Genomic DNA, 9433 nt, shown 5'->3' on the forward strand with positions numbered 1-9433 from the left:
GAGCACATTTCAGAAAACGTGCTCAGCTCGTCGAGAAAATGCCATTTAAGCAATAAAGTTAAAAATTCACCTAAAACCTAAACCAAACGTTGCAGGTCGTTATTTCTTCATGCGCAGTGGTCAACGCGGCACTCTCTAGCTGCCAAGAGCACTTTTTACTATGCGCACCCAACCAGAGTTGTTAGAGATTTGCTCACTCCAACTTATTTTGCAAAAACCACACAGAGACAAGGCAAGTTCTTTTAGACACCTGCAGGTGGAGAGATCACTCGCTCCAGGAATGAAATCTCAAAGGTCTCCTTCCTGCAAGGGCATATTTATTAAGAGAAACAGAGTGGGGGTATGGGTAGGCTGGCTAAAGCCCTTGCCCTCTAGTCTAAACATGTCAGGGGATGTTTTATGACCTTGTGATAAGGAGGACAAGGTAAGGTATTTATTACCTGTTGCACTCCAACATAATCCTACGATAAAGATAACCTGGAAAACCCTAACATCTCCCTCCTGATTTATCATATGATTATGCCACCCCAAACAACAAAGACAAGCAAGAAGAAGGAAAAAAAACACATGTATATATACGTATAATGAAGAAAGTAGAATGGTAAAAATAAAAACAACAAACAATGATAGCAACACTTTCCAGTGAAGACGAGGCATTACCTTGATACCCCAAGATCAAACTTATTGTGTAAGCGAAAAACCTGCCGGCCAGATGTTATTAGCAGGAAAATTCTTACACGGTCCCATTGCCTAAGACGACCAGAATGCTATGAATAATAAAAAAATAAAAAGAAAAACACAGAAACAGTACATCATTGTATCCATCACTTGCGAAGCATTTTCGATGGTCAAATCATCAAGTTTCTGTAAAACATGCTCAACAGAACAGCATCTACGCAATCCATGTTTCATCATCGTCATCACATCCGTCATCTCTAAGGAGTTGTATATGAACCTGGGCTACAGTAGAGGACACAAACTTTGACACAGCAGACTTCAAACATGGGATAACGCAGGTCGTAAACAAGCACAACACCATCAGCACAACAAGCACAGGAGACAGCAATTTCAAAAGCAGTTGCCACCAGTTGCCAGAGAAAAACCACGAAAAGAAATCAAACTGATGTGGGACCTTGTCATTAGACATGGCCTGCTGTAAGTTCAGCAGTGAATTCATGGCGTCGTTGATGTGGGTGTCATTTTCTCCTGGTATGTATGTGCAACAGGAAGTCCCAATGATGTGGCACACACCACCTTGTGCTGCCGTCAACAAGTCCAGAACCATCCTGTTTTGCAAGACCATCAGTCTAATAGCCTGAATCTCTCTATTTTGTCCGTCGTTGACTTGCAGTGAGAGATTCACAAAGGATTGAAAACGATAGTTCAGTGTCTCGATGAAGAGCGATAGTTTCCCAACCCCACTCTGGGGGAAGAGCGCAAGGACAACTTTGTCTCCGGCAGACCATACTTTATGGTCCTCTGGAACGTTCGCACCCCAGACAGGGTCATGAGGGTCAAAGGTTGCAACTGCTCTGCGTCGACGTCCAGTAGAGTTATGTGCTCCTGTCAACAAATGGTGTCGTATCCTGTAGGTGTGGTCTGTCACCCACACTGGTGCACACACTCCTGTCCAGTTGGCGGGCAGCATCGGATAAACCTTGTGACCACAAAGCCACCAGCCATTCTGTATGAAGTATGTTCCGTTCGATGGTGTGGCCATGTTGGTTGGAGAGCCCTCCCCACCTGAAATGGCTCTCTTATCTTGACACTCATCGGTGATGTCCAGAGCTCCCATCCAGTTTCCTCCTGGAGAGCAGTCGTCGTTAATGCAGACGTGGGTCTTGTTGCCTTGGATGTAACATGTGTAATTCACTCCAGCTGGTCTTTCTGTGTAGGCCACTTGTGGTATTGTTCGTCCTTTAACAGTCACATTGAGATTTGTCCAGAATAGCTGATCACAGGCACCGTCAGCAAGTCCAGGGCGGTAAGGGTCGGCATCATTGACTGCGACGGCACGGTGCTGATATCCAACTCCTCCCATGGATGCCATACATTTTGCTTCAGTGACATTCATTGCTCCGGCCTCCAAGCGAACTTGCGTGGAGGAAGGGGGGAGTTTCGAACACACATAGCATCCCTCCTGTGTGTGAGCTCTCACAGTGAACCTGACATACCGGTACCAAGTGTTGGTTTCGTATGGGTTTCTGGGGTCCCCTGACCAGTCTTCATAGTTCTCATCATGTGACCATCGTTTACCACGGGCAACATTGTCATTTGGTCTGTTCAGATGAGTCAATAGACCATAGCACGCTCCAACCACAACGCAGCAGAGGATCCATCTGGCATATGGAGCCCCGTTGCTACTAGGATGGCAGAGACACTGGGACATCCCCTCGCCTAGCGGAGTGGGGATCGATGAATTCTTCACCAACATTGAGACGCCTCGCCCTAAACGACGGGGCCCCTTTGTAGTTAGCCTTCCCCACCACTCCGAATTAGGGGTCCAGCACTCTCTGCAACTTGCAGTGGCTGAGGTGAATCCAGCTGGGCCGTTGAGAGATTTTTACCGCCGTGGGAGTAGCAAGCAAAACTTGGAACGGTCCCTCCCACCGCGGGCTGGCCCAGTTCTTTCTTTTGATGACCTTGATGTAGACCCAGTCTCCTGGATTGATGGTGTTGTCCACCTGTGAGGGAGAGAGGTCAGGCGGCAGTAAATTTGCATTTGACACATCTTTCAGTTTGAGCGTCCTGATTAGATAATCTGCCAAGGTCTGTTCTTCATCTGCTTTTTGCAAATCTGCAGGGAACACTGGTAGTCTATATGGTCTCCCATGTATGATTTCAAAAGGTGTTAGTCCTTCTGAAGTGGGAGTAATTCTCATATAGAGCTTCACTAAGTCGAGGCACTCTGGCCAAGGTCTGCCTGTTGTTTCCATGCATTTTTTCAACCTGCTTTTGATGGTAAAGTTTGCCCGTTCAACCAGGCCTGCGCTCGAAGGATGCCAAGCACAGTGGTTTTTTAACGTTATTCCAAGGTGTACAGCCATGTTCTGCACAACTTGGTTCACAAAGTGTGGACCATTGTCACTGTAAATGGTTTGGGGGATGCCATGAGTTGGTATGATGGTTTTGCAGATAGCTTTTGCCACTGTTAAGGCATCTGCACGTTTAGATGGAACTACTTCCACCCATTTTGAAAATGCATCAATCATCACTAGGCAGTATTTGTAAGGTCCACTTTGTGTGAGTTCAATAAAATCCATATGCATGATTTGGAATGGATAAGAGGGTTTTGGAAATGAGCCTCTCTTAGGTCTCATGTTTCCTTGTGGATTATGTTTCACACAAACAGGACATGCTTTACAAAATTTTTTTAAGTAAGCATCTAAACCAAAGGTAGTGAATTGTTGATCTATGATGGACTTCATCCCTCCTGTCGACACATGGCAAGGCCCATGTGTCGCAAGCGCTGCTGCCTTAAAAAGTGATTTTGGTAAAACAGGTTTGTCATTGATGCGGTGGATATTATCTGTATCCACTATTGCACCTTTTGTCGTCCACATTCGTTTTTCCATCATTGGAGCATTGCCCTGCATATCTGTCAGTACAGTCTTATCTATGAGTTGTGTGTCCTCTGAACCCATTAAAAAAATTTCATGGCCATGTCTCCCTGCAGCTGCTTCTTTTGCAATCTTGTCTGCTAATCTGTTTCCATTTGAGACTTCATCTCTGCCAGTGGTGTGAGCAGCACATTTACACACAGCTAGTTTAGCAGGTAAAAGAATGGCCTGCAACAAGTCTTTTAACAAGGAGGCATGGGTAACCGGCTTACCGGTTGATGTTGTCATCCCTCTGCGCTCCCATTGTTTCGCAAAATAGAACAGAGTAGAAAACGCATACTGACTGTCTGTGTATACAGTGACTTCCTTATCTTCCGCTAATTGACAAGCTCTTGTTAGAGCAATCAGCTCAGCAGCCTGTGCTGACCTGGTGTATGGAAGCTTCTCTGCTTCAACAATCTGGTTTGGCAATTTCACAATAGCATAACCACTTTGATTGTTTCCTTTAGGATCCTTTGAACATGATCCATCCACAAACCACTTTTCCCCCTTGTCAAGTGGCGTGTCACTTAAATCTCCTCTGGGCAGCTGTAGATGTTCTGTAGCATCCAAACAGTTATGTGGTGTTCCATCCCCTGGCAACGGGATCAACGTTGCTGGGTTAAGGATTGTGCACCTCTTTATCACAATGTGTGGTTGTGACAGAAGTATAGCAGTGTAGGACAGATGTCTGGCTGGCGACAAAAAGTTCATTTTGCTTTGCAGCAGCAACACATCTACAGCATGTGGAACCAGCAGCTCCATTTTGTGAAAGAGCACCACATCTGCAGATTGTCTCACTGCAAGCGCCGCCGCGCATACTGCTTGGACACAGTCTGGCAAAGACAGAGCCACTGGATCCAGTTTTTTTGAATAAAATGCAATTGGTCTTAGTTTGCTGCCATGACTCTGCAGCAACACTGAGGTCATAAAACCATTCCTGCAGTCTGCTGTTTGCACAAAGGTTTTATTGTAGTCTGGCAAGATAAGAGTTGTGGTTTCTATCAGAGCCTGTTTCAGCACTACAAAAGCATCATCCGCTGCTGGTGTCCACATGATTTTTTCTGTCATTGTCATGGGAACTCCATGCACAATATCCAGCAGCGGTTGTGTTTTTTCCGCATAATATGGGATCCATGCTCTGCAGTAATTGCAGAGCCCCAAAAATGACATCATTTGTTTTTTTGTTTCAGGTTTCGGTGTATCTGAAATAATCTGCTTTCTGGTTCTTTGTATCTGTCTTCCAGAAGCTGACAAAGTGTGACCTAAATAGTTCACTTCCTGTCTGACCCATTGTAACTTATTTTTGTTCACTTTATTCCCTGTTTTGCAGAGATAGTGTAACAATGCTAAGGAGTCTGCCTTGCAAGCAGCTTCAGTTTCAGAGGCTACCAGGAGATCATCTACATAAACTAGAAGTTGGCTTTTGTTTGACATCTGAAAATCAGCCAAACAGGACATGATAGCTTGAACGAAAATAGTTGGACTATCAGCAAATCCTTGTGGCAATCTGGTGTATGTATAGCTTTGTCCTTTAAAGGTAAAAGCGAACCAAAACTGTGAGTCTGGGTGAATTGGCACTGAGAAAAATGCATTGCTGAGATCAATTACTGTGAAATACTTCTGATTAGGTTTCAAAGTGTTCAGAAGTGTGTGTGGGTCAGGCACATTGGGTGCTCTTGTTTGCACTGCATCATTCACTGCTCGTAAATCTTGTATCATTCGCCAATTAATTTTGTCGGCCTTTCGGACTGGGAAAATGGGAGTGTTGCAAGGAGAATCCGAACACTCCCTAACGATTCCTCCTGTCAAAAGATCATTTATAACAGGGGCAATCCCGTTCATTGCCTCCTGTTTTAAAGGATATTGTTTAACTCTTGGACGCCACTCTGATCTTGGTTTGATCTGTACTGGGGAAATGGATTTTAAAAGTCCTACATCAGATGGGCCCTTGGTCCACAGTTTTTCAGGAAGCCCAGCCAATTCCCCCTCCTCCTTTTCATTCAAACAAATGTCAACTAGTCAGGGAAGCGCACAAGCGCCTGCTCTGCCTACAGCCACTTCACACACTGTTTGCTTCCACACGTCACAACTGGTACTGTAGCTCCACCCATCACCTTTGTCCTCATAATCAGTCACAGATCCAGCAAGTTTAATTCGGGAACCCACATCTGCCCACGTTATACTGTGAGGTTTAAACAATGAGATGTGGGGTACAGCCGACAATTTGTATCTATCTTTCTGAGGAGCGGGCAGGCGTACAGCGGCAGCCGCAAATGACCTGCGATCAGTGTACAGAGCAGTGATTGTTAAAGTTACTTCTGTGTCGCTGAGAAAACTTCCAATATAGTCATCTTGTGGATCAGTGAGAATATTCATGGTGACATGTAATTCAGTGCAAGTCATTTCTGATTCAGGTTGGGACAATTGTTTTCGAGCTTCACCCAGCAATCTGCTTGGGAGTTTAGGATTTCGTTCAGGAGGGATGGCATAGGAGCAGCAAATCTGTTCACCTGCTTGTGCAGCATATGAGTCCACATCTCTCACTCTACATGCTCGCATGCCATCCTTTACTGGAATTATTGCAATTCCCAACCGAGTCATCAGATCTCGTCCCAGCAGGTTTATGGGACATTTTGGAGATAGGACAATTGAAACTGAAGCCATGCTTCCAGTTTCCTTATCTCTCACTTCAACTGGATTAGAGATACTCTCCTTGTGTACCTGCCCATCAGCAGATTTCACCCAAATAGTATTTTGGGAGGCCTTTAGATTTGGGACTTTAGTTTTTATCACGGTTTTACAAGCCCCGGTATCACACAAAAACTCGACATCACTGCCTCCAATGTTTAGAGTAACATATGGTTTTTCTTTTAATGCACTCAGAATGTCCCATGCTGTATGGACATCTACTATTTCTTCCTCTATAGGAGCACCAGAGGTCAAGGGGGGGGGGGGATCTAGTCATGCTGAGAATTTGGCCCTTCCCCCGCCCCTTCCTGCACCCTTTGATTGATACTGCTTTGCAGAACGACACACTCTTGCTAAGTGTCCTCGTTTCCCACAGTTCCAACACTTGTCAGAATCTCGTGGGGGCTTTGAATTATATGGCGGCCTGCGACCTTGTTGGCCTCTACTTCTTCCTCTGGCTTGCTGGGACCCTTGGAAGAAGACTGTTGTATCTTCATCTAGTTCATCATCATCATTATCTAGATGAAATACATCAGAACTTTTGCCTTTTTTGATCACTTTTTCAGCATGTCTGGCCCATTGCATAGTGGTTGTCACACTTGCAACATCCACTTCCACCAAATGTTTCCTCACCCAGTTGCCTATTTCAGGGCGGAAATTAGTGAGGAGCGCATTTTTAAGCTGTTGTTGATAAGCACTCTCAGCTGTATCATTGAATGGGATGCCACTATGCACCCTGAATTCTTTTTCAAATCTCAAACGAAAATCATCAGTATCTTCGCCAGGCTTCTGTTTTATTCCTGCCAAATGACCATAATTCGCTCGTCTTTGAAATATAGTTCGCACTCTTTGCACAAGACCATTCCATTGTGCTGCATACTCCTCTCCCAATTGATTTCCCTCAACGGGATAGGGAAAAGGCCCTTGATTATTTCTACCTGTATAATTTCCTCTAACCTTTGCCCAGTCTTTTCCCAAGGAGGACATTGCAGCTTCTCCTGCCTCATGTCCATTCAGTCTATAGGAATGTATAATTCCAGCCATGTCCTCTGCCCATATAGCTGGGTCTTCAGCAACAGGGGTAACCCCTTCAACAGCTTTTCTTGCCTCTTCCAAAGTCCATGGCCGGAAAACATATGTATGTGGGAGTTGGCCTTCCCCTACATTAGGGTTTGGCACCTGTATCATTGGGCACACATCAACCTTGTCTAAATTTTGAGAAAATCTAGCAGCAGTGGTCAAACTTCTTGTTTGTACAGGACTTCTAGTAATGTGACCCTGACTTCTTTTGCTGTTATATGGGGGGGGGGGCTGCAGGTTTGTTAAGCTTGGATACAAGTTTTGCGTACGAGCGGAAGGCCCCTCTTGCTCCTCTGCTCGAGCTGCGCCTTCAGCGTCGGCGGGAGCCGTGGCCGCGGCAGTGCGCCTGCGCACTCCGGCCTCATTGTCTTCCGGCCTGACAAACATAGTCTCAGCCTCATCACCTTTCATCTTTCTATCTTTTGTCTTTTGGATTTGTTCTTTTCTCTCTTGTGAAGCTTTCAACCACACTTTAGCACAATCCAATTCTCTTTCTTTTCTTTTCTTTTTCAGTCCATTTTTCTTTTTATCCACACTCTCTTCTAAAACATCAACTACTATCTTCCACACTTCAACTCTCAACTTCCCTTCTACTCCATACTTTTTCTTCCACTTTGGCATATATTGCATACAATTAAGAAATCTACTCGCCATGTACTTCTCATCTCCGTCAAGAGGTAGAGATTTACCGTTTTTATTTCCCATCTTAATTCTAGTAGTTCTAGGTTATACAATTTATTTTTCTCAAAAATATTATTATTATTATTACTATTTATTACTATTTATTTATTTAACTATGTCTTTGAGGATCCTCAATGCAGGTTTAAATTGACCTTTCAACAAATTACTAGCCTGTATTATTGCCGTGGATCAATGCTAGAACTGCTATTTAGTCAATTTATCCTACCAGTCACACTCCCAACCACACAAACTCAAGCGCTTTGTATTTTTCTCATGGCTCGGACAAACCAAAGCCGAATCTCATAGCTCGGACAAACCAAAGCCGAATCTCATAGCTCGGACAAACCAAAGCCGTATCTCATAGCTCGGACAAACCAAAGCCGAATCTCATAGCTCGGACAAACCAAAGCCGTATCTCATGTGCACCTGTGTTTTTTTTTTTTTTTTTTTTTTTTTTATACGCGTTTCACAACAACACAATCACACAACTTCAGGCCTTTAACTTACTTGTCCCCTGGTTCGTTGCACTGCCGGGTCCCGTCAATCCACCTCTGTCAGACGAAGGCAGACCTAAGATGCTGGCCCAGCGAAGAATTTCCTTCCCAGGTCTTTCTTTACCAGGTCCGGCTAGTGGACGCTGGCCCGTCGACGGTGTACAGCGCGTCGTCCTCCGTCAGCCAGATGATGGGTATGAGGGTCCCGGGTTTCGGCACCAAAATGTTAGAGATTTGCTCACTCCAACTTATTTTGCAAAAACCACACAGAGACAAGGCAAGTTCTTTTAGACACCTGCAGGTGGAGAGATCACTCGCTCCAGGAATGAAATCTCAAAGGTCTCCTTCCTGCAAGGGCATATTTATTAAGAGAAACAGAGTGGGGGTATGGGTAGGCTGGCTAAAGCCCTTGCCCTCTAGTCTAAACATGTCAGGGGATGTTTTATGACCTTGTGATAAGGAGGACAAGGTAAGGTATTTATTACCTGTTGCACTCCAACATAATCCTACGATAAAGATAACCTGGAAAACCCTAACAAGAGTGACGGGAGGAGCACATTTCAGAAAACGTGCTCAGCTCGTCGAGAAAATGCGATTTAAGCAATAAAATTATAAATGCACCTAAAACCTAAACCAAACGTTGCAGGTGGTCATTTCTTCATGCGCAGTGGTCAACGCGGCACTCTTTAGCTGCCAAGAGCACTTTTTACTATGCGCACCCAACCAGAGTGACGGGAGGAGCACATTTCAGAAAACGTGCTCAGCTCGTCGAGAAAATGCGATTTAAGCAATGAAATTAAAAATGCACCTAAAACCTAAACCAAACGTTGCAGGTGGTTATTTCTTCATGCGCAGTGGTCAACGCGGCACTCTCTAGCTGCCAAGAGC

At 44.8% G+C, this 9433-nt stretch overlaps 1 long non-coding RNA gene across 1 annotated transcript; it reads right to left on the reverse strand.

Moving 5' to 3' along the window:
* Nucleotides 1-237: 237 nt before the first annotated feature.
* LOC137840167 (uncharacterized) lies at nt 238-9222 on the reverse strand. Its single transcript, XR_011086648.1, has 2 exons — nt 8559-9222; nt 238-2684 (listed from the first exon to the last, which is right to left on the reverse strand). It is a non-coding gene; the product is annotated as an uncharacterized lncRNA (long non-coding RNA).
* Nucleotides 9223-9433: the final 211 nt, after the last annotated feature.

The sequence above is a fragment of the Syngnathus scovelli genome, chromosome 3, assembly GCF_024217435.2.
Source record: "Syngnathus scovelli strain Florida chromosome 3, RoL_Ssco_1.2, whole genome shotgun sequence".
NCBI classification, from domain to species: Eukaryota; Metazoa; Chordata; class Actinopteri; order Syngnathiformes; family Syngnathidae; genus Syngnathus; species Syngnathus scovelli.